The sequence below is a fragment of the Typopeltis vanoorti genome, chromosome 2 (genome assembly GCF_054136105.1).
Source record: "Typopeltis vanoorti isolate ZY-2024b chromosome 2, IOZ_Tvanoo_1.0, whole genome shotgun sequence".
Lineage (NCBI taxonomy): Eukaryota > Metazoa > Arthropoda > Arachnida > Uropygi > Thelyphonidae > Typopeltis > Typopeltis vanoorti.
Window position 1 is genome coordinate 136,341,805 of NC_143550.1, and position 27,143 is coordinate 136,368,947.

The 27,143-nt window shown below is 36.3% G+C and overlaps 1 protein-coding gene across 4 annotated transcripts in view; it reads left to right on the top strand.

Moving 5' to 3' along the window:
* Ndae1 (Na[+]-driven anion exchanger 1) overlaps positions 1-27,143 on the top strand; it is a 511,154-nt gene that overhangs the window by 480,313 nt on the left and 3,698 nt on the right. The window lies entirely within an intron of this gene.

The following is a 27,143-nucleotide window of genomic DNA, read 5'->3' on the forward strand; positions in this document are numbered from 1 at the left end:
AGAAATAATTTTTAAAGCATGTACTCCAAATGAACTTACATTGAAGAAGTTGAATTGTAAATGGGAAAAAATTCAGTTTCTCAGAGTAGCCTCTGAATTATAATTGATATTCTACAATAAACATATCCAGTTCCTTTCCACTCCATAAGTACTAATATTTAGAAACTTAGGAAAATACCGATATTTAGTAAATTGACTTGTTTCTAGAATCATGTTTTCTTGATTAAAATATTTTGCATGATACAGTTTGTCATGATTCATTTGCTTTTGCATCATCATCAAATTCCTGCCATACAGGATATGATAGTACTACATGAAAAAATTACATTATTACTAACTACCTATCTACAATTTTCCTCCAAATCAGTCTGTTACTTGTCAAGACTCCGACATTATCAGATCTTATATTTCTATCGTCTAAGGCACTTTTTACCTTATCAATCCACCTACATCTTGGTCTTCCTCTGGGTCGTTTTCCTGCCAACTTGGCAGAGAACACTTGTTTTGCTAATCTTTCTTAGCCCATTTTGTTTAAGTGACCATACCACCTGAGATTAGCTCTGCGAATGCATTCCTGGATGCTGACAGTGTCAAGTTCTTTCCTAATATCCTCGATTTTAATATGATATTGCCATTGATGCCATCTGTTCACGCCGCTAATCTTTCTCAGGACTCTCATATCTGCTGTCTCTAGTCTTTGGTCAAGTGTTTTACTTCTGACCCAGCTCTCAGAATCCATAAGTTAAAACTGGTTTGAACACTGTTTTGTATACAGCTAATTTAGTGTTCCGGATAATTTCTCTCTTATTTATTCCATATGAATTTATTCCATTGACTTCCCACCATACCAGCTTTGCTGATTCTGTTGTCTATTTCTATATTGAATTTACCATCTTCACTAAAGATCGTGCCTAACTAGCTGAAATATTTTACTTGTTCCACAGGTCCTCCATTCACAACACAGCTGACATTTCAATGATTCTGCCTATTTTCATTGTCTTTGTCTTTTTATACGGGAATAAAAAGGCATTAGCTGATTTTTTATTTTTTTTTAATTTTTTTTTTTATTTTATTGCTGACCTTCATACCATATCTATTACAACAGTTATTCAATTGTCAGAGAATCTTGCAGACTTGTAGCGGATTTATTTAGAAGTATAACATCATCCGCATAAAACAAAGAGCTGACATTAACATATCCAATTTTGATATGTTTAATACCACTTTCCTTCATAATGTGATCCATATAGATAATGCATAATAGAGGGTATATGTACATCCTTGTCTCACAACAGATTTAACATTAAACCATCTGTACTTCCTTCAATTCTAACTGCTGATTTACAACTCAAATAAAGACTAACTATTGCGTTAAAAGTTAAAACTGGTTTGAAATAATGCCCCATTGACACCATATAACTGTAGTGTATTGAATAGCTTCTCTCTTGGCACCTTGTCATATGCCTTTTCCAAATCGACAAAACTTAAATACAGATCTTTGTTATATTCCCATGCTTTCTCGACTGTTTCTCATAAAGTGAAAATCTGATCCTGACGGCCTCTATTTTGCCTGAATCCAGCTTGTTCTTCACCCAGCTTTTCTTCCACAATTCTTCTCACTTGCATAGATCTTGCCAGGAACACTTAGTAGGGAAATACCTCTGTAATTCTCACATTCAGTTTTATTTCCCTTTTTTTATATGGGTACTATGAGAGCTCTACTCCAATCATCGTTTATACCACCATACTTCAGCATTTCTGGTCGAATATCATCTACTCCTGCTGCCTTTCCACATTTTAAGCCTTTGATGGCTTTTTCTACTTCAAGTATGGATATGTATTCCTTACTGCATGCCTGGTCAGTGTTTCAAATAGAGTAATTACTTTGAAAAACAAACTGCTAAATGAACTGTGTTCATTTAGCAGTTTGTCAAAGTAATTACTCCATTTTTCAAAATAATTACTCCATACTTCAAGGATATCTTTTTCTTCTATTTTCATGTCACCTTTATCATCTCAAACTCCTTTTACCGCACTCTTTCCTCCATTACTAAGCTTCTTCAACAACCCCCAGAATATTTTGCCACCTTCTTGATATTTATTTTCTATATTCTTGCCAAAATCTTCCCATGATTTTTGTTTAGCTAGTTTTACACAGTGTTTAGCATTCTTGCATTTGTCTCTGTATTCTCTAAGAGCACAAGCTGACTTATTTGCCAGGAACTTTTGATATGCTTTCTTCTTTTCCTTCACTGCCTCTTTAACTTCCTGTGTCCACCATGGAGTTCTAATTTTTCTATCATTACAGACAACTTCACCACATGCCTCTCTAGCTGAATCAATCAGGGCTTTCTTCAAGGCTTGCCACTGAATCTCCAAGGTTTGATTACTGTCCTTAAACTCCTTCATTTTTTCTTCAATAATCTTTGTGTATTTTAGTCTACAGTTCACATTTTAGAGCTGCTCAACTTTTATTTGCCTTAAAACTTTCTTACATGTTATTCTTTTCAATATGAAATTCAATTTTATCCTGGTCAATACTAAATAGTGATCACTTCCAATTTCAAATCTTCTGTACACTCTGGTGTCCTGAACCAGGGAGAAAACATCACTATCAACAATAACATAGTCAATGAGACTTTTCTTATTCCTTGCCTCTTCTCTCTCCATGTGAATTTGTGCACAATTTTATGTTGGAACATGGTGTTAGTAATAACCAGTCCATGTCCTGAGCAGAAATCCAACAGATATTTGCCATTGTTATTAGCTTTGCTCTTTTCTCCAAATTTTCCCAAAATATTTTTGTATGTCTCACAATCATTTCCTACTCTACTATTTAGATCCCCAACAAGGACCAACTTTTCCTTTTTCATTGTGTCAGTTGCTTTTTCTAAAGCATCAAAAAATTCCTCCACTTCTATCTTAGTAGAACCTTTTGTGGGACCATAGGCACAAATAAGTCTCATTGTCCAGTTCCCCATTCTCATATTTTCCCACATTACTCTACTTGAGACTGTCTGCCATTCAAGAAGTTTAGACTCGTATTTTGTGTTGAATACTATGGCTATTCCTTCTTTTCCTTGATTGTCATTGCGTGAATATAACATTTTGTATTTATTGCTCAGAAAGATCTCACCAGTTTTTGTCTTTTTTGTTTCAGTCACCCCTATTATGTTGATCTGGTACTTATCTAATTCCTCAGCTATCTCCATTTCTTTGCCATTCAGGCTTCTTATGTTGATAGTACAGATCTTTAACTCTGGTGATGTTGAGTTGCAGTGTGTTTTCAGAATTGTTCCAGTAGCTGACTTTTCGCTGTTCGCCCTGGTTCCCTGGCAAAAACAACGGGGTCCTTGTTTAACCGGCGACGCCCCAGCCGGCATGAAATTTTGTCATGTTGTACCATCGTTTTTTATTTTAGTTTAACCAATAAGAATACAATTTGGTTGGCTAAATCCCAAATTGCCAGCCCATCCACGTTCGTTCAGTATCCAAGTAGATACCTAACAGGGTGCACCACGAGAAGGTGAGAATTGGACATTAGGTCAGAAGCCCTGGTCGGTTCTCCGCATTCCTTTAAAGGCTATGTGGAGGTCTAATCTCAGTTATACAGCTTTGACCCTTAAGCACCCCGACTTTTGTAATTTTCTTAATGAAAATTTTCATAATTGCCATGAAAAAAGGAAATATTTTTATTATTATTATTATTATTCAGGCCTCCATGGAGTCAAAAGACTCATCGTTGGAGGTCCTTTCTAAGAAACACAAGTCTATCGAGACTCATCGAGGAATGTCCCGTCTAGGAAACACAAAATCTATCAAACCACTCCTTAAATACATTGACCGTTCCCGCTCTCACCACTCCATCAGGCAATGCATTCCATGGTTCAACCACCCTCCATGCAAAGAAACCACTCACCCTCTTTCTCACAGTTTCCTTTCGTAACTTCCAGGGGATGGCCTCTTGTCATCACTCCCTCCCGCTGTTCAACCAAACGAAAGAATTCCCCAGTGTCAACCCTGTAACCACCTATCAACAGTTTAAAAGTCAAGTCTCAATCATATCACCTCTCCTTCTATCCACCAAATTCTGCAGTCCACGTTCCCTCAGCTGTTCTCATAACCAAAATTGTATGGTCCTGAAACCATCTTTGTCATCCGTCTCTGTACCCTGTTCACAGTTAATTTATCCCCTTCAAATCCTGGGGACCAAATCTGAGAACAATAATCTAAGTGTGGTCTGATCAGAGACTTATACAATGGAATGATAACCCTTTTATCTCTGCAGGTCAGTGTCCTTCTCATAATTGCAGCAATCCTGTGTTACCTTCACCACCTTTGCAATACATCCCCTATATTTCATGTTTCTATCAATCATCAAACCCAGATCTCTTGTCTCTCCTACTTCCTTCAGTATAACTCCTCCAATAGGGTATGCAGCATCCCATCGATGTTTCCCAAACCTCAAGACCTTACATTTTGCTGCATTAAACCGACATCCCCATTCATTTGCATATCTATCTAGCCTATTCAAATCCTCTTGCAGGGCTTCCACACCTGCACTATTACTAATAATCCTTCCCAGCTTTGCATCATCTGCAAACAACTGAATATCCCCTTGCAATCCACTGGCAATGTCATTGATATAAAGGTTAAACAATATAGGTCCTAGTACTGAGCACTGTGGGATCCCACTTGTAACCCGCTGCCTCCTTGAAACTGCTCCACCATACACAACTCTCTGATCCCTATCAGACAGCCAATCCCGAATCCAGTTGACCAATCTGACATCCAGACCCATGTGCTACAACTTAAATATCAGCTTATCATGTGGCACCCTGTCAAATGCCTTTGCTAAGTCTAAGAAAATGGGAGTATATGCCTTTCCCTCATCTGATGTTCTTGTAACTTTATTATAAAAGGCTAGCATATTGCTAAAACAAAAGCGCCCCCTTCACAAATCCATGTTGGCTCTCACAGATAACATTACCCTCATCTGCCCAATGCTGTATACGGTCCCTCACTACTTTCTCCAAGATCTTAACAACTACTGATGACACAGAAACTGGCCTATAATTAGACATTCACAATCTGTTACCTCCCTTATGCAATGGTACTATCTTACCTTCCTTCCATCCCCTGGGCACCTTTCCTGCAGCCAAACTTTCATTGAAAAGCCAGGTTAAAGGCACTGTCAGTTCCCTAGCACATTCTCTCAAAACGTGTGGTTAAATACCATCCAGTCCCAAAGATTTATTGACATCCAGAGTACTCAGTATCTGAAACACACTCTCCTCCTGTACCTCTAAACCTTGAACCTGCCCTATCCCTCTAGCATTAAAACTGACTTCTCTCGGATGAAATACTCCAATAAAGTGTTCATTGAACAATTCCACTATGTCCCCTGCATCAGTCACTCTATTCCCATTTTTATCTCTCATTATCATTCTTCCACAGTCATTTCTCTTCTTACTGGCCACATAGCTAAAAAATTCCCTAGGATGTATGTAGGGTTCTGCAGTCTCAAAAAGTTTTAGAAACATTACTGTAGGCCATTTAAGTTTTATATTAGGACTTTTTTTTTTTTATAACTCACTAGGAAGCATGTTCTGCAGTTAGGGAAGAGAATTCTTGCAGTTTACCAGTTAGTGGTTTATGCTTGTGTCTGTATATATTCCTGAAGATGGCCTCACCATAGATGCTGTTAAGTGTAATTGTTTTTTAGTCGTATCAAACTTTTATTCTCCAGGTGATAGTTGAGTCTGCATGTCATTTTACAATGAATGCTACACACACACACACAGACACACACACACACACACACACACACACACACACACACACACACACACACACACACACACACACACACACACACACACACACACCATCCAACCTTTTAAGATGTTTTCTAGTATACTTGCATAAATCTTTGCTGAAACATTCATGAGGAAATTTCTCATTAATTCTCACATTGTATAATGAGCACTCTACTCTAATCATATGTAAGGATTTTGCATTTGCGACCAAATTTTCCGGATTATGCAGTGTAGCAATCGTACAGCTTATTTCACCATTTCATCAAATGTCTTCTTTTCAGCTCCATTTCTACATATAAGATTTCGGGTAGCTTTTATTACCTAAAGTACTCCTGATTTTATTATATAAATCTCACCTTCAAAAGGTAGCAAACTTATTATGCATTTAATGTCATGGGTGGCTAATGGTTAGAAAATCTGATTCCCTTGCTCTGGAGATTACATATCAAATTTTTTTTTAGGCCACTTCAAATCTCCATTAAGTAGGGCAGGATTTCCCAAACCTTTTCTACGACGGAACACTTAACAAATCCTGAAATTTTCACCGAACACCTTGGTTATTTTGTAATGTATTAATTAATTATTAATGTAGCTGATTTTCATTAATTAATAATTGATCATTAATTAATTAAACATCTATTAAACATAAACATCATTAAATTAATTTGTGCTGATTTTCATTGACATATCCCATTCTGATCACCAAAAATTTATAATATAAGTACTTACGAGTGAATGCAGACTTTTTCTCCTGTGTGCTGGTAGTTTTCTCCTCCTTTTGTACATCCTAGAGATCGCTTTGTAGGCTGGTGGTGGATGACTCACTATCTATTGTGTCACAAACACCTTCAATAAGAGATTTCTTAATACCAAATTAAACCAAGTCCCTTGTCTCTTATTCATATTAGAATTTAAATCTGTATTCCTATTACTTTTAAAAAAAATCACGGCACTCCAGTTTCAGAACAAGCACTACACACTGCAATATGAACTTGCGAAGAAAATATTCAGTTAATAGATTTTAGAACCGGATACAAGCCCACCTTGATCTTCAATTTCAGTGGAAAAATTTTCTTTATATTTCCTTGCTGATTGGTCACTAACATTTGCAACAGATGATATTTCTTTAAGTTTTGAGAACAGAGGATACACCGCCCACTGCTGTAATCAGCTTGCAGGCAATTTTTATGATCGGTCATAAACAGCGGTATTCTCTTTCCCGATTGTTGAAAGATTTCGATGTGTGAAAATTAACGATAATTCATGAATATTTCCATGCCATGTTTAAAAATATACCGCTTGGTCACTGACATTTGCTACATAGATGTCATTTCCTTCAGTTTTGAGAACAGAGGATATGCTGCCCATTGTTAAGCTTGCGGGCAATTTTTATGACCGATCATAAACGGCGGTATTCCCTTTCACAAATGTTGAAAGGTTTCGATGTGTGAAAATTAACGACACACAGATGTTATTAGGTGTTCTGGGTCTGAGCTTTTCGACATATTCACGAATATTATTCTCCTCAGAATTTTCCACTATAAAATATTTATTCATGAAAAATGCTTAGAAAATTAAATAACAGATTTCAGAAGAAATCTGTTTCTCCTGAAATCTGTTTCTCAGATTTCAGGAGAAATTCTTGTGGAACACTTATTCACCTTCCACAGAACACTAGTGTTCCACGGAACACAGTTTGGGAAACCCTGAAGTAGGGAGATCATATCATCTTATACTAGATGAGGAAAATCATCTAATGCTCATGTCAAATTGGGATTTCAGCATGTTGGTTGGAAAATGGGCACTCCTATCTACTCAGCCAACCAGACCAGCATTACATTCCTCCTGAATATTTTCTTGTTAAAAATTTTTTTCACTTGGTTATAAATTGAATGAAAGATGCCAGGAAATTATATTCATGTTTAATCCTTTTATCCAAGTGTAAGCAAACAAAGTTTGCTACTTGTATTAATTGCCTTGGTATCCTATAATGCAAAACACACACATCTTTTCGAAGTGTGTGTGTGTGTGTGTGTGTGTGTGTGTGTGTGTGTGTGTGTGTGTGTGTACACCAGATTCATATCCTGTGAATAAGGATATACAGAAGAGATTGCTCATCTAATGAATGTCCATTTTGTTAAACGCTATCAACTTGGTGTATGCAGCGTTGACATCAAAGCTACTTCTACAGTGGTAGAAGAAACTGAGGTGTGTGAGAAGGAGGTATAATGGGGCTGATGAGCACTGATTCTAAAAGAGTATTTGGCTGAACTGGCTGTATAATTTTAGTCTTAGCACAGGGAAGATTCCACAGGAGTAGAAAGAATGTATGATAATCTCATTGCACAAGCGTGATACAAAGACTGATGTGTCTATCAACCTATCAGTATCTCTACAGTGGTACTTGAACGTTAGTAGGCGATTGCATATGGAAATGGGTTTACAGAGAATCTATATACTTTGCAATGAACAGCATGAGTTTACTAAGGGAAGGTCGTATTTGAGTAACTTGCTAACATTTTATCATAATGTCACAGTTGAGTTGGACAAGGGGAATGGTTATACCATGATACTTTTGGACTTTGCTAAAACTTTTGCCAGGATTCAGCATGGAAATTTTTTGCATAAGTAGAAGGATATGGGATTGGATTATAAATTACTAGTTCTGATAAGAGGGTGGCTGAGTGGCAGATATCAAAAAGGAGCATATGGGAGATGTCAGTCTACAAGATTTAAGGTGACCAGTGGTTTACTCCAGGGATCAGTCCTTGGTCCAGTGTTATTCATTCTTTATATTAATGATATTGGGAAGGATTTAACAGGTGACATATAGCTATTTACTTATGATGCAAAGATAGGCAGGGTAATCAGGAAATGCAACTGACATGCAGTACTTGCAAAATGATTTGAATGAGCTGAAATTGTGGACATATGGAAATGGCTGTTAGTTCAATATTAGCAAATGTAAAGTTATGCACTTTGCTGTAATGAGATATCCAATGGCATGTTATGCGGGCAGGATTATGCTAGGAACTGACCAGGCTAAGGATCTTGGAGTTTTAGTAGATAGGATGTTGAAGTTCAGGGATCATATAGCAAAAATTACGAATACAACTCAGAGGATAATTACAATACTGAAATGCCCACTGATATGTAAGAATAAGGAAGTTGTTTTGTCTCTTTACATGGTTTCATGCAACCTCATCTGGACTATTATGTGCAGATCTGATCTCCTGATTTCAGATGTGATGTAGATACAGTGCAAAGGAGAGTGTTAAGGATGATGTCAGGACTGTGGAATGTAAATTATTAAGGAGAGGTTGAGAATTTGTAGACTGCAGACACTAACAGAGAGGAGAAAGAGGGATGATGCTAGATTTCTGTCTACAAACTTGGAAAGGGTTGTACAGGATACCAGTAGATGGAATTTTTCATTTTATGGAAGGTGATGAGAAGATTAAGAGGGCATCCATGGAAGTTGAGAATGAATGCAGTATAAAGAAAGATGTGAGAGCCAGATTTTTTCCTCTTACAGAGTAGTGTGAGACTAATGGCTTGCCTTTGGAGGTGGTGAGTGCAAGTAATGTGAGTGATGTGTGCTCTTGATGAGTCCCAACCTCCTTAGAGGTCTCTTATAATAATAATTTAATGGATTTTAAGCTCAATAAGATATTTAAATATAATGCCCTCACACAGTTGTTACATAGTTTACAATTAAATATAACAGTTTTAAATTTATTAGAAAAAATGATGCCATTATTTAATGTTAAGAACTTATGGAACTTCTAACCTTTTACAGTGTAAGAGCATTAAATATCTTCCTTCTTCATACAACACAATTAAAAAAAAAAAAAGGATGAGGGTGTGTGTGTGTGTGTGTATATAATGATTCTATACTGCTTTCATAAATTTTAAAGGTGTATCTGCACCTCAAGGCAAACGAAGACTCCCAATAAACATGGATCTCTAAACCTTTCTTTTCTGAGATGTAGCTCTGTAGTTGTTCACAAATATTTGATAACACACAGAGTAGATAGATGCAACCCAGTGAATAATGTGATTGTATACAACCAAAATCACACCCAAGATGTGCCTGGTGTTGTGTTCAGTCAAACAAGTTCATGCTTAGAAGAGGCTGTTGATGGTGAACAGCTGTTTCTGTTGCTTTCTTGAAGTGTAACTAACTCACACATTCTTGTTTTGCAACTTAAGCATGCATTCATTTTACCAAATTGGCAAATAGCACTTTTATTATGAACATGGACATACTGGAAATGCACATGAATCAAGTCAGCTGTATTGTTGCCTAAATAACTTAAACCGTGATAGCGCCCCACCATCACTGGAGCACCATCGGTAGCAACTGACAAGATATTATTCAGAGGGATTACTTTTTCTTTAAAAAACTCTTCCAATGTATGAAATATCGATTCTCCTTTAGTGTCAGTTAGCAAATTTTTGGCAAATTTTTTATTCTTTTATGTATCGTACATATGCTAAAAGTATGGCTTCATTTCCTGGTAAAGTAGATTCATCAAGTTGTATAGAGAGCTAGGTTGTTTTTAAATACACACATAATGAGTCTTCTTCATCCTGAGCCATTATGACCTTTACTTACATTATACAACAGTTATATCATCAAAATTTTTGATGATAAATTTTTTTCAGCACCTAATTTTTGTCCTTTATGCTTTCACCACCCCTTTTTGCTCATGAGGCCAGTAATGCCCCCCTCCCCCGGATTATTCCAGCGTCCCCAAGGGGGCAGTACCACCCATGTAGCATAGCCATATTTTGAGTTTGAGAGGAGCAGGGCTGTATTTTTAAAATGCTTCTTGCCATGTAAAATAGACTACTTCATAGTAAAACATGAATGTCTGCTTTGTCAAAGGGAAAGTGAGTCTGAATTAGTTTAGTGGTTTCTTTTATGGCTACATTAGTAAGGAATTCTTTACACTATCCAAACGCATTTAAAAAAAAAAAAAAAAAAAAAAAGACTCCATAAATTATTAGACAGTCACATCTTAGCTTCCCAGGATTTATGGATTACAAAAAATATACAAACATAATGTACCATTGAGACCCATAGGAAACAGTATTGGTTCCCCTACTTTTATAAAGTGGCTAAACACTTAGCCCAAGAGCTTTCTTTCATTACAGGCCACACTTCCTTCCATGTTAAAAACTGTGCACTTCAAATCTTGCCTGTCAGATTTGATCCGTAAAGATACTGATATTATTGTCAATTTTGACAATAATATCAGTATCTTTAAGGGTATATTAATGAATAATATCAGTACATTATTCACTAATATACCCTTATAAGAAACCTCTGAACTAATTCAGGCTCTCTTTGCCCCTAACATAGCAGCCTTATTCAGTTTTACAATCAACTCAGGCTATTCCATGTAGCAAAGAAAAACCTACAAGTAGATTGAAGACATAGCTATGGACTTTCCGCCCCGCTTCACCAATCTTTTCATGGAACATTTTGAAAATACAGTCCTAAACTCTGTTTCCTTCCCAAATCCATTTTGACCACATGGTTGGAATACATTGAAAATCTTTGTAGCACGCATCAACGGTCAATAACCAAGGATCCATTTGAAAAAGCCTTTCTTTGACACTCTGGTCACCCAACTATCCAATGGAACCTTATCCTTTTCTGTCTGCAGAAAACTCATCTTTCATATCATTACCCCTCCCAGTAGTTGGGTGTCATCAAAAGAACTAATTGAGCTAGAACCATTTGCTCAGGTGACACTAGTCTTTCCATAAAAATCAATCGCATATGTGACATTTTGTTAGCCAGCAGCTTTTTCTTTCACAAAATCAACAGAACACTGTCCATCCCCCAAACCTTCAGCTTTCCCTTCCCCCCTCCAAAAAAAAATCCAGAATACAAAAAAAAATCATGGATTTTTAAAGAAGCATGACTTGCAGGTCCTCTTCAAGCCATACTTAATATTAGCTATCCTTATCCATTCACCAAAAGATCCTCTCCATTTTCTAAACCATCCTGGGATCTACAGCAACCCTTGCTCCTGCAAACTTTCGTATTTGTCAGAAACAGGAAGAAACACCGATATACAGGGTGATCAAATTTAAAGTATCCCTGTTTAAAGCCTTGTGGAGCACCATCCAGTGATCCCAATACTGCGAAACTTTGTAGGAATACATTGTGTGTCATGCAGAAGCGATATCTGAGGGGAGTAAAAGTACTTCCAAAATTCACCACCAGGACATTGTAAACACTAAATGCATGGAATTTGCATATCATGCAACTTGCAGGTTCTAGGAGAGTAAATGGATGGACATGGGATTTTTTCCTTTATTGTAGTTGTTAATAACATCTACAGTGATGGCACTAGCATTGCCCCCATTGCTCGTGAAGCTGTACTATCTAAACAATTGCAACTCTGTTGCTGCACCGTATGAATTTCGTTGCCTGAATAAATATCAATGAGATCCACTATCTCCATGTGATCTGAGATGAATGAGTAGTCATTTTGAAGAAACAGAATTGTTGGGAGTAAGACCTGGCAAAGGTCTCAAACCAGTTAATTCACAACAAGTGAATGAAATTGTTACTGCTATTGTGCATTCATGTATCTTGACACATGCTCTATCAAGACATGTGGATATGCCTTACACAATTGCTGGAAAATTCTACAGAAGATTCTGTATTTCTATCCATTCAAGATAACCCTGGCATAGAAGCTGTACCCAGAGGACTTTGAAAGGCAACTGACATTCACTTTAATATTTCTTGCTCAAGTGGAGTTGGATGCCAATGTGACCATGGATGATTTTGTTGGGAGATGAGGCTCATTTTCACCTGAACAGAGCTGTGAATACCCACAATTGCTGGTGCAGGTTTACAGCTTTGTTTATCATTGGGCCATTATTCTTTGAGGACATTCGCCTGTCGTGTCCTGTGACCTGCTCAGTTACTGCTGAGAAGTATTGCAATATGATAAACAGTTTTGTTGTGTCACAGCTACAGCAGCACCACCTCTACATGGATTCAATCATATTCATGCAGAATGGGGCCCGTCCACATATTGATCAATCCACAAAGAAGGTTCTTTGAGAACATTTCACAGATCCCAGAGTGATTAGCCATGCATTTTCTACTGGGCATTTGGATCACTGGGTGGTGCTCCACAAGGCCTTAAATATGGATACTTGATTTTTGATCACCCTTGACATCTGGAGGAACACAAACTATGTCCATTATCTGCACTACAGCCTTTGTAGTGTAGCAGATAATGCCATGGATATGAATCACCGAATCCAATGGAACAAAACTTCCCTCTTATTCAGAAGCAGATATAAATCATAGAATCTGTTTGTAGAATCCACTACAGCATTATAACATTTGCCAAATCTAAACAAATTCAGCTGCTTCAGTTTACCTAAAATATGGGAGGGGCAGTTATTTTGTAACTTTTAACAAGTTGTCATTGCTGCACCCATAATGAGCACCAATTAAGACTGTTAATTGTTGCCCATTAGTAGTGGGCATAGAAATAACTATGCACATTGCCAGTGTGCATAGTTATTTCTTTGTGCCGATGATAATATTGGTGTAGTTCTAAATTATTGTAATTATGTTAGTGTAATTATTATCTCTAGATGTGTGCTTTCTCCATTAAGCAGATTAAGTAACTTTCCATAGTATGATCGCTTGAAGGAATATGTTTGGTGTTTACATCAATCCTGCACACAAAAAGATTGTAAAACCTATAGAACATCACTTTTGTTTTGGCAAGAGGTAGAAGGGAAAGAAGGAATCTGTTGATGTTTCTTGAACAACTGAAAATTTTAGCTTTGGGAATGGCAGAGTGATGGCTTTACTAAAAAACGGATACAGTAGATGGAATGGTATAGTAGGTTTGAAGCTTGATACAAAATGGACCTAGAGTCTTGGAAATAAATGGAGAAATAATGGTGGTTAGTTCAGCAGAACACTGTCTATGGATATACCTATAAAAGTGGCATAAGGTAGAAACAGAGCACTGATTTAAAAAAAAAAATTGGAGTGAATTCGTGAGATAGAGTGATCAGTTGATTTGATTGTCCTCTTCTGGATAACATCAAGCATTCTTAGAAAGTAAATTATACTTAACAAGAAATTATGTACTTGTTTTTATCCTTTACTCAAGCATGAGCACTTGAAGCAACATCATGATAGGCTACTCAACTTCATATCGCATTTCCCTGGTATCCCATAATGCACCACTTTCTTTCGGGTTTTTGCACGTATTAGAAGAAGGATCACTAACCATATTGGTTTCAACCCTTCTTGAGATCTTATCATTGGGAGCTAGACCTGTGGAGATCTTGTTAAGTATAAATTTATTTTGTATCCAACTGGAAAAAAAGCTGTTACAACATCTCTTGTTTGGTGATGCACCATTTTTTTCCTATTCATGAAGAAACGTGCTTTCTACCATTCTCCATTGATTAGACCTCAAATGTCAAATCCAATATGAGTCTTCCCATAATGCATGGCAACATCAGAAAGGACAACATGTGCATTATGAGTTTATTATTACTATTACTCTTATTACATGATACCTCCAAGGACTCAGCGTGCTCATCTGCATTACACACATCTCCCTGTCTTTCCTACTTAATCCTTCAACTACACAACTACTACCATCAACACACAAATACCAACTGCCAGTCACTATCACCAGTGATATTTGTCTGTAAATTGTATGTGTTCTGTTATGGGATACTAGGGCAATTTAATGCAAAGTCATCTACCTCCATATGCAAGTAGTCTATCATGATGTTATTTCATGTGTTCACTCTTAGGTAAAGGATAAACAAGAATACAATTTCTTATTAAGTATTAATTTAGTTTGGCAAGCATGCAGCCAAGCAAAGAACTTGCTCAGCTGTAAACATTCTTGGGGAAGTTTTTGGTATGTGACTCCAAATGTGTGAGCAGTATTCTAAGGTTGATCAGTAAAGGATACCTAGATTTTGGGAAGATGAAGAAACTATGAGTGAGATGTTTCAAAGTCAAGGAAAGGAAAGGCAACAAGTATAAGTCAGCCCAAGAAGAGAAATCTGATCTTGTTTGTAGATCAGATATTATCAAAAGTAAGAGGAAATGAATTGAGATCCTTCTTTGGGAAATAAAACAGGATTGTGTTTTGTTAGATTGAAATTAAAAAGGTTATCCTAGTCCCACTGAAGCATAGCAAAGACAGATTAAAAGCATTGATTATGGAAGATCTTGAAACTTCAAACAATTGAACACTACAAGGTTTGTCAAATGAAATATTGGTGGCATAAAAATCCCAAGATGGCACACATTCAGCCCACTTAAGTTCATCAAGTTTTCTAGCAAACCCTTACTTTATGACTCTAAGCAATAATTTTAGCACTTATTGGCTGCCATCTGTATTGTTTTTTTCTAATTTATGTGAATAATAATAATTTGATACTGGTGGTGGTTTTTCCCTTTCAGTCATTTCCTACCCTAGGTGACTTTGTAGGCATTGCCCACAAGGTGTTCCTGGTGAGATTTTTTACAAGGTAGTTCACTATTGCTTCCCCCCCCCCCCAATTTTATCTGGGCTTGGGGCCGGTTTGCCTCTTCTGGGGGACGAAAAACCAGAGTTTCTGAGTGAAAGAAAAAACCCTACCTCCATATGAGACCAGCCAACTCATCTTTCATTGAAAGAGACCAAATAAAGATTCCTCATGTCACTGACAGGAATTGAACCTAGGTCTTTCTGGCCAAAGGGCTTCATCTATACTGATTGAGTTACAGAGGCTCAATTTGATACTAATAATATGATACTAAATTAAATTAAGGGGATAAAAATCCCTTATTATTTTACAGCCAGTATGTGAAACTCTGAGATCAAAAACTACGATCTAAGAGTTTCATGCCGAAGAACTATCGGCGAATCCAAGCGTAAGTGAACACCTGGTAATACAACACCAAGGCAACTCGAAGCAAAGGTGGAGCAAGCTCCCTCACTATCCTTGATATTTTCTCATAATGTAAAACACAGCTCCTAAGAGATGTAATACTGCCTTATGTTATGAGGAGAGGTCACTACCCAGACCGGTTTCAGCCTTTTTTGAGGTCTCATCAGTGAGTAGGTAGACCTGGATGATATCAAAGTTTAAGTGAAAAGAACTTACATACCTTCACTATACGAATGCCAGAAAGGTGTGACCATATATTATATTAATTCACTTATGGTGTTCACTTATGCTTGGATTCGCCGATAGTTCTTTGGCATGAAACTCTTAGATCGTAGTTTTCGATCTCAGAGTTTCACATACTGGCTGTAAAATAATAAGGGATTGTTATCCCCTTATTTAATTAACTTCGGCAGAAAAAATAGCCATTTAGCTTTTTATCTTAGTTATAATATAATATACGGGCACACCTTTCTGGCATTCATATAGTGACGGTATGTAAGTTCTTTTCACTTAAACTTTGATATCGGGAATGGGTGAGCGAATAATCGACCGTGAGATGCGATGATTAATACCCTTGGAGGGTAATGGATGGCAGTGCTGTAGCCAATGAAGTTTTAACTGCGGCTCGGCTATTGCTGTTATCCTCTTGCCATGATCAGAGCTTTAATAGCTCAATAACACCTTATCCCTACACGGTCCTCTACAGATAACGGGGAAGATGAAAAGCATTATTGCTTCACCCCTTTAAGCCAGTCCCTATAAGGATAAGGACTTTGATATCATCCAGGTCTACCTACTCACTGATGAGACCTCAAAAAAGGTTGAAACCAGTCTGGGTAGTGACCTCTCCTCATAATGTAAGGCAGTATTACATTTCCTAGGAGCTGTGTTTTACATAATGAGAAAATATCAAGGATAGTGAGGGAGCTTGCTTCGAGTTGCCTTGGTGTTGTACTACCAGGTGTTCACTTATGCTTGGATTCGCCGATAGTTCTTCGGCATGAAACTCTTAGATCGTAGTTTTTGATCTCAGAGGTTCGCATACTGGCTGTAAAATAATAAGGGATTGTTATCCCCTTAATTTAATTAACTTCGCCAGAAAAAATAGCCGTTTGGCTTTTTATCTTAGTTATAATATGATACTAATTCAAACACTGGTAAACTGGGTTCCAGTTACTTAGGAATACATGTGGTATTGCTGTAGTTGATTGGTAACAGAATTATATCATTAACTGTCATAATTGCCTATTATTAATTGGTTATTTTAAATAAATATAAAAATAGTTGAAATTAATAAACTGGTTGTATTTTTGCACCTCTATTAGCTATCAACCAGCCTTTGGCATGCATGTACATTGCTAAAATGTTATTTATTTCTTATTTGTTTTTTCTATTTCAAAAGGATATTTATTGGGTAAGTTGGACTTCAACACTGAATGTTAAAATGTAACAGCATGCATCTTACCATAAATAGAAATTCTTGTTAGTGTGGAAAGATTGTCACATCTGAGATGAGACTGCCTCATGTTATAGAGATATGCTATTATTATAGTAAAATTGGTTCAGTTATCAGTATACGTGGCAAGAAAACAAGTATGGCCTTCTTCCATTTCTATTAATGTAGTTTATAATAATTTAAAGTTACAAATTCTTCCCACACAAAGATTGCCATTAATACACTTGGATTGTCATCCATGAGAACACAGATTAGTAATAGATTATATAATTGTAAATAAAAATTTAGCAAAATTTGTTCCTGACATGGGTTTGCAGAAGTTTGTTTTGAATTGGAAACTGACACTTCTTGCTAGTCTTATTACTCCTGTTTCTTCCATGGTGGATGACAATAATGAAACCAACTAAAGAGGATTCTTCAAGGTTCATCATCAAATTCCTGCCATGTACCCTCAAGGGGGTGTACAGGGTATGATAGTACTACATGAAAAATTTACATCATTACTAACTTCCTATCTACAATTTTCCTCCAAATCAGTCTGTTACTTGTCAAGACTCCAACATTATCAGATCTTATATTTCTATCGTATAAGGCACATTGTACCATATCAATCCACCTATACCTTGGTCTTCCTCTGGGTTGTTTTCCTGCCAACCTGGCAGAGAATGCTTGTTTTGCTAATCTTTCCTCGCCCATTTTGTTTAAGTGACCATAACCTGAGATTAGCTCTGCTAACGCATTCCTGGATGCTGACAATATCAAGTTCTTTCCTAATATCCTTGTTTTTAATATGATATTGCCATTGATGCCATCTTTCTCAGGACTCTCATATCTGCAGTCTCTAGTCTTTGGTCAAGTGTTTTACTTCTGACCCAGCTCTCAGATCCATAAGTTAAAATTGGTTTGAACACTGCCTTGTATACAGCTAATTTAGTGTTCCGACTAATTTCTCTCTTATTCCATATGAATTAATTCAGTTGACTTCATACCATACCAGCTATGTTGCTTCTGTTGTCTCTTTCGATATTTAATTTACCATCTTCACTAAAAATCATACCTAAATAACTGAAATCTTTTACTTGTTCCACAGGATCTCCATTCACAATGCAGTTGACATTTTCAACGATTCTACCTATTTTCATTGTCTTTGTCTTTTTATTGCTGACCTTCATATCATATCTATTACAACAGTTATTCAATTTAGTCAGGGAATCTTGCAAACTTGTAGCGGATTTATTTAGAAGTATAACATCATAACAATTTATTTAGAAGTATAACAGTCAGGGAATCTTGCAGACTTGTAGCGGATTTATTTAAAAGTATAACATCGTTCGCATAAAGCAAAGAGCTGACATTAACATCTCGAATTTTTATATCATGTTTAATACCACTTTCCTTCATAATGTGATCCATGTAGATAATGAATAACAGTGGGGATAATGTACTTCCTTTAATTCTAACTGCTCACTTACAACTCAAATACAGACTAAGTATTGCTTGATATAATGCCCCATTGACACCCATATAACTGTAGCATATTGAATAACTTCTCTCTTGGCAACTTGCATATGCCTTTTCCAGATCGACAAAACTTAAATACAGATCTTTGTTATATTCCCATGATTTCTCCACTATTTGTCGTAAAGTGAAGATCTGATCCCACCAGCCTCTATTTCGCTGGAATCCAGCTTGTTCTTCACCAAGCTTTTCTTCCACAATTCTTCTCAATCGTTTCTCAAGTATACTGGCATAAATCTTACCAGGAATACTCAGTAGGGAAATACCTTTGTAATTCTCACATTCAGTTGTATTTCCTTTTTATATATGGTACTATGAGAGCTCTACTCCAATTATCAGGAATTTGCCCCTCTGTCCAGGCCTTCTGAACTATGCAGTGCAGCCACTGTAAACTTTTATACCACCATACTTCAGCATTTCTGATCGAATATCATCTATTCCTGCTGCCTTTCTACATTTCAAGCCTTTGATGCCTTTTTCTACATCAAATATGGATGTATTCCTGGCTGTTCAGTGTTATTTACCACTGTACCATCACTGCTTGTTTCATTTAGCAATTTTTCAAAGTAAATACTCCATACTTCAAGGATATCTTTTTCTCCCATTTTCATGTCACCTTTATCATATCTAACTCCTTTTACAGCACTCTTTCCTCCATTTCTAAGCTTCTTCAACAATCTCCAGAATATTTTGCCACCTTCTCGATATTTATTTCCTATGTTTTTGCTAATGTCCTCCCATGACTTGTTTAGCTAGTTTCACAAAGTGTTTAGCTTTCTTACATTTGTCTCTGTATTCTCTAAGAGCACAAGCTGATTTATTTGCCAGGAACTTTTGATATGCTTTTTTCAATCAAAATTATAGGCTTTCGAGGAAAGGAATCAATTCAAAAGAAAACATATATTGAAACAATTCTTGAGTAAGTAAACTGCTTTAACTATCTTGGTCATAGTTTGACTTATAAAGAAGACCAGGGCATTACAATATTCAAAAGTACAACAGAGCATTCACAATAATTAATCAAGTTATTAATCTTGGCACGGCCGTGGCAGTGAGTGTGTCAGAATTGGAAGATGTAGCATTGGGCGTCTGCTTTTTGCAGATGTCCTAGTTCTGCTTAGCTCTGTCACAGATGACCTCCAGCAGACTCTAGATAGGTTTATAGCTGTTTGTGCAGAAGCTGGGATGAAGATCAGTGTGGCCAAAACGGAAACATTTGTGGTCTCAAGACAACCATCCCAATGTGCTCTACATGTGATTGGAGTCCCACTCCCACTGAGGCAGGTGGAGAAGTTTAAATACCTTGGGTCCATATTCACGAGTGATGGAAAGTGGGACGTAGAGCTAGATACTCGAATTGGATCAGCAAACGCAATATTGCAGGAGCTTGGCCATTCGGTAGTATTGAAGTGGGAGATAACCCAGAAGTCAAAGCTGGCTGTCTTCAATACAGTCTATGTCCCCATCCTCACCTGTGATCATGAGAGCTGGGTAATGACCAAAAGAATGTAGACACGAATCCAAGCGGCTGAAATGAGGATCCTTCGATGGATTGCGGGGGCTGACAAGACTCGATAGGGTCAGAAGCTCTGCAATTCAGGAAACCCTCAATACTCAACCACAGCTTCTCCATGTTGAGAGATCACAGTTACAATGGTATGGGTACTTGGTCAGAATGCCACAACAGAGTCTCCCCCAGCAGGCCCTCTTTGCCAAGCCAGAGGTGGAAGGCCAAGGACTCGCTGGATAGCCTATATCCAAAACCTTGGGTGGACACGTCTGGGAGCCCCACCAGAACACCTGAGCTTGCTGGTGGAGGATCATGACCATTGGAAGTCCCTGTTGCAGCTGCTGCCTCCCCAACCCAATTAGGAAAGGTGGGCCTTGAAGAGATGGATTAATCTTAGCAAAAGTGCAGAGGTACCACAATTAAAGCATATAAGACATTGGCAAAACCAATATTTAATCATGGGAGGGAAACATCAGAAAACAAAGATGAACAACGACTTACATCAACTGAAATGCAGTTTGAGAACTGCAGGATTTACATTATTGTACTGAACAAAAAACAAAGATATAATGAATGAATTAAATATGATACCATAATACAATATGTATTCAGCAATATAGACAAAAATGATATGCCGTGTAAATAGAATGGATGGAAAGAAACAATGCCAGGAAAACCAAGAGATAGAATGAGACCACTACATGCCACTAGGTGTACTACTGGACGGGATGATACCATCAACTAGCAACAAAAATTCAGTACTTAAAATACAAGTGATATGTTTTAGCCATTTAACTACAGTTTTAGTAAGGTGGCAAAAAATATAGAAATAGATAAAAGAATAAGTAAAACTGGTGTTGCAGGAAGTTAAATAATTATGTAATTTAATTTTATATAGAATGAGAGAAATTAGCCAAAAAATCAAACTAGCAGTACACAAGGCAGTGTTCAAACCAGTTTTAAGGTATGAATCTGAAAGCTGGGTTAGGAAAAAAGCAGTTGATCAAACACTGGAGGTCACAAATATCAGATTTCTGAAAAAAAATTCAGAGAGGTCATTAAATCTTAATTGTGTTCATCTGTCAGATTTTTGAAAATCAGATTTCTGAAAAAAAATTCAGAGAGGTCATTAAATCTTAATTGTGTTCAACTGTCGTAATACTCCTAGTTACACCATCCCTTTAGGGTATATACTAGAAAATGAGGATGTAGATGTATCTCCTCATCTCTTCCCCCTTAGCATGCACATAAGAGATTGCAATACAGCAACAGATCTTTATGGAAGGATGAATACCATGAGTGCATTAATTCAACCTAATGTCTGGTCTTAATGAACATGAAGATCAAAAACTATTCAGAACTAAGAAAAAGGAATTCTGCAGAAAAGCAAATCCTTGTTAAAGAAAAAAAAAATTATAGTAATTCTCCACAATGAGCAGTTGTCAATCCATAGTACATTATGCTCTATTCACACATAGGCTTGCAGAAATTTTAAGAGAAAGAAAAAAGAGACTTGTGTTTTGGATTTAAGATTTGTGGATTACACTCTTTAGGAAACACATAAAAAGGAAATTGCTCTGCGAGTTTGGAGTGAACATTGTAGAGCAGATAACCAGCCAAAACAACATCTCAGCACATGTAGCAGAGAGATACCAGTTCTAATGAGAGCAACTAAGGAAATGTCTGTACAGGATGTACACTACAGAAAATAAACATATGAAAGAGTGGAGTGAATTGGTGAGAGATGAGTCAGTTATCAGATTGTTCTTTTTTCGTATTAAGTCAAATATTTAGGAAGCTTATAGAGTTGCCACTGTAAATGCGAGAATAATATTCAATGGTCGGACTTTTGTCCTCCATTCATATTCATTCCCTTGGAACTTTACTAGAGCTGAAATTTAAACAGCCAGCTAATTCCTTCACTCAGTATGTGAGGCAGTATTTCATTTAGTCTCATAGCCATATTTGCATTAAGATTCTATAATATTCTAAGCACCTCCAAATCCAAGGGTGCATCATCCAAGTGGTGATACTGTCACTGCAGTATCATCCGCCTCAATAATTACACCCTTGGAAAGTGATCACTCATTAACTCATCTGTTTCATCTGCTTTTATTAAAGTTATTTTTCCTTTTTCTCACATTTAGCAATAGAACTCTTTTGGATTTCCTTTCACTTGCTCAGCTAATTTTCTCTCATACTGAGATTTTGCCTTCTTTACTATGTTGGCCACCCTTCTTGCCTGTAATTTGTACTACTTTTGAGCTTTGCTGATCACCTTTCTCCTTACATACTTTCCACTTTTTTGCAGCTCCTGCTTAATAATGTTACTCATCCATCTAACTCATTCGTGAATGATCCTCCTGACCTGGGTATATGTTTTTTTCACTTGGTGACAAAGTGAATTATACTTGCCAAGAAATTATATTCTTGTTTAATCCTTTACCCAAGCATAAGCAAAAAAAAAAAAAAAAAGTTTGCACATGAAGTACACTGGTGTACAAAAGCTAAGGATGAACTAGATTTTTACCTGTATTTCATGGCTATAGCCAAATACGGATATAAATTTATTGCCAGCATACTAATAAATTATATTACACAAAAATGTATAATAAATTTTGTACAAATAATATTTCACTATGTTTTTGGGAAAAGTTACAAACATCCTAAGGACGTAGTTAAGGAATTAACATACATTACTTACAGAAAACTATGCAGAGAGACATTTCAGTATAAAAAATTTTCCATGTAAGAAAAATTTTTTTTAAATATTTCTTTTAAAAAATATTTTTTAAAAATTTTATTCTGATATTACTTTTGTATGATGACACTGTTTTTTAAACATTAATTCCCCCCAATATCACATAATTTAATGATTTATATTTATCAGGAAATAATATAAATGAGAAAATATACAAAATTTGATTCAAGATTTATGTAATAATCACAATTTAATTTCAGTATCGGAATATTAAAAGCTATCTGGTACAATTACTTTGGAAAACTAACGAATTCAAATAAAAAGAAGGTGCAGACGTGTGTGTGATAGTTTGGAAGGGGGGGGGTCATCAAAGATGGAATACAATTTTAATTCTATTATGAAAATTTTGGAAAAAAAATTTCATTTTGACGCATGCACCTATACATGTTTCTAATGATAAACTGTAGGGAAAGTATTGCTACTTCAAAAAATTAGCAAAAATGTGTACATAACAGTTTACTTCATAATAGCTGTTCATTTCAATATATAATGAGCGATTCCAGGAAACCAAGAAAGTTGAAGCACAAACAACTACAGATTATGTTATAAATATTATACATTATGTGATATGATTCAAGATTTATGCATGATTATCTATAAGGTAATATCATAAAAGAGCAAACCCTCAAGCAATCTATGAACTCATTTTCTAAGATTATGAATAAAAAATAAAGAAAACAATTTGTAACAGATGAAGGCTGTATTTATTTTAAGATTTGGATTTTTATGAATTTATAAAATAATTGCTTGATGAAAATGATTATCTTGAATCAAGTTCTGGGAAAATAAAATGTATTGGCGACTAAGATAATTAGCAAAAAAAAAAAAAAAAAAAAAATGATAGTGGCATTGTTCTCCAGAGTGATACAATCTTAAGTGAAGAAATATGAAAGGATCTCTTATTTGCACTGGCATTAAAAACTATAATTATATGATAAAACAAGTAGCAAAAATAAATGTAACTTGTAAGTAATATAATTTAGATTCCAGTTACCGAGCAAACAAGCAACTACATTTCTGGCAATAGGTAACTTGAACATAGCTACTAGCTACGTACGCGAGGTAATCTGGTTAAATGTTCTTGTCACCATGAAGGATTATTGTATCTTCTAATGAATATGACAGTCAAACGTACTTGATATCTATGTTTTTTCAACAGGTAGCCTGACCAGTGCTAGGGGATGGGGGGGTCCGCCCCAGGTAGCCTGACCAGTGCTAGGGGATGGGGGGGTCCGCCCCAGGTAGCACTTTGAACCTTTTTTGAACTTTTGCAGTTAATTCTAAAATACAGTCTGGAGAATTTATTTCCAAATATTGTAATACTACTGCGAATTTTTCTCACAATTGCTGTAAGTGTTGCTAGTTGTGAGAGGAGTTTTTCTAAATAAAATTGATTAAGAATTACCTACATTACTTGAAATAGACTTCGCCAATGTCATCGATTTTTCTAACAAAAAAGCAAGAAAAATAACATTTTAGAATGTTGAAATTAAAGTTTTACTTCAAAAATGAACATATTGTTTTAATTTATTTCCCTATACATTGTTTTGACTTTTTGTAGTATTTCTGGTATGTATTGAGAGGGGTGGCAAACTCAGGGACACCCCTGGGCGGCAACAGCTCTAGCTGTGCCACTGGGTCTGACTCATGTCAGGATTTGCTGGACATATATATACATCTGGCTGGTTGAGAGGTTAACCCTGCGGAGGTCACAGTCGAAAAAATTGCAGCTTAGGTCTAAACTATTTACTTAAAAAAGACACTACAAATATAATACATGATGGCTTATTTATTTATTACAATCTAGAAATTATTGAAAAAAAGAAACAAATAAAAAAAATAACTAAACCAATACTATACTGACATCAGAGTTTGCGGTATCTCTCAGATACAATTTACTATCAAATATCACATACCTCTACATCTTCTTCTTTGGTGCATCAATCTGAAAATTGGTAAATATAGCAGCACATCACAACATCCTGTCCTGTGACTTCCTTTTTATCTCTTCATAACTCTTAATGCCAGTTAGCATCATTATGTTAGTTATATAAAATTCTTGGTCTGCCTCGTGGCCTCTTTCCTTCTACAGTCCCCTCCATAACACGTTAAACCAAACTGACTTCAATTTTCTAGCGAATAATGCTGTCAGTGAATTTTTCCTGCAATGAATTTTTTCCTCTCGAATAATTTTCCTGCAATGAATTGTCCGTGAACTGATTGAGATGTGGGGAGCATGCTGGCCACTCAATTCAGTTAATATTCTTGGTCTCCAGAAGTATCCCCCACTGCTTGTATATGACATGGTATGGCATTGCCTTCCATAAAAATGAATTCTTCGCGTACAGTACCATGGAACAATTGAAGATGTTGATTAAGAACTTTCTTGCGATATCGTTCACCGGTCATAGCCCCTTTTTCCAGCACGTAGCTCGGTGTGTTCATTAAGCATAATGCTTCCTTACCACCATATCTATCCCTTTTAAGAACATTCTCGTGATGGTAAGCAGTACCCTTTCACACAAGATCAAGTGTCGTCTAGAATCAGAGGAAAGACTAAAATGCAATGTCATCTGTAATTTATATAGATACAGTGCCACTGAAAACATGCTCTATGATGAGCTGTGAATAAAAGGACATAGACTACAGGCATTTGGATATATAGACATCCTTATTGCAGACATCTTGCCAGTTTGTTAAGCACAGGTATATATATCCACTTACCTGTGCTTAAATGGAGCTGACCCGATCACATTTTTCTGTTATAACCAAAAATCTGTCTTCATGCTTCATGATAGAGTAAGGCAACTTCCTAGCAAATGTCTGGAACACATTCTATTGATTTTAAATGCTACCCAGAGCCTGGGTACAATGCTATGTGAGATTCTAAACTCTTTGGCAATATCAATAATTCTGCAGCCTTCTTCAAGCTTTCCAATAATTCTTCCCCACATGAAATCATCTAAATGATGTCTTTGAGGCATTACAAGAAATCCAAGTTTTCAACTTTATTCTTTATGAAAAGAGCTTCCTTCAAACACAGTTTGCTTAGTGTGGCATTTTGCCTTATATCACTATTAATGACTTATTAGAAATAGTCAGTTATACAAATTGCTCTAAGTTGACTCGTTCTGAATTTGCAACTGTAATCTTCAGAAATAGTGTGTTCTTAGGTTTTGGACACCAGTGTATCTTCATGACTAGACTACTTGTGTATATACAAGCTGCCGACTTCACATCAACTGCCACAGTATCCTATACTTTATAACAAAATTAAAAAACTTTCCACAACTGTCTCTGACCCACAGTATTTCAATAATAATATATAATACACTTTTTTTGCTACTTATACAGAAAATATGATTTCTGCATGAATTCAACCATTATATCTTCTGAGTATGGCTCCCACTGATTCAACCTTAATAGAGATCAAAACCGGCTGGATATTGATCCTTTTATTAATACAGATAGCAATACACATATCTGAAAGGAAATGTGCTTCATATTATGAGATACCGAGGCAGTTGATGTGAAGTCATCAGCCTCTGTGTACTTGTAAATATACTTCATCCATCAATTTTGTTTGCTTATACTTGGGTAAAGGATTAAACAAGAATATAACTTCCTGGCAAGTATAACTGTCCTAAGTATATATATCTAATATTGCTTTCTGAGTTTGTCATGATCACTCTCCTACAGTTGGAGGCAATGTGATTGTCTCTTAGTCACTGTATAAATTCTATTTCCATCCCTTCAAATGATCTTTCCTCTTTCCATTTTTTGTCCCTATAGCAGAAGCCTTCCACAACAATTACTTGACCTGCACACATTTGCACACTTATTGTGCAAATTTGCTATACCACCAATTCTTTTCTCCTGTTAGCTTTTATCTTACACCAGATAGCCTCAGATGCAATGCCTTCTGCATTTCTCTCCTCCTGTCGACATTTTTTGGCTGCAATTCACCTATTATCAGAATTGCCCTTCTTCCATTCTATTCTCTCTATCCTCCCTGAAAATGCTGTATTCTTCACATTCTCTGCAAGGGTATACTATGTTCAGCTTAATCCATTATTGCAATTTGCAAAACTATAGCTTATACATATATGATAAATTTGTTTA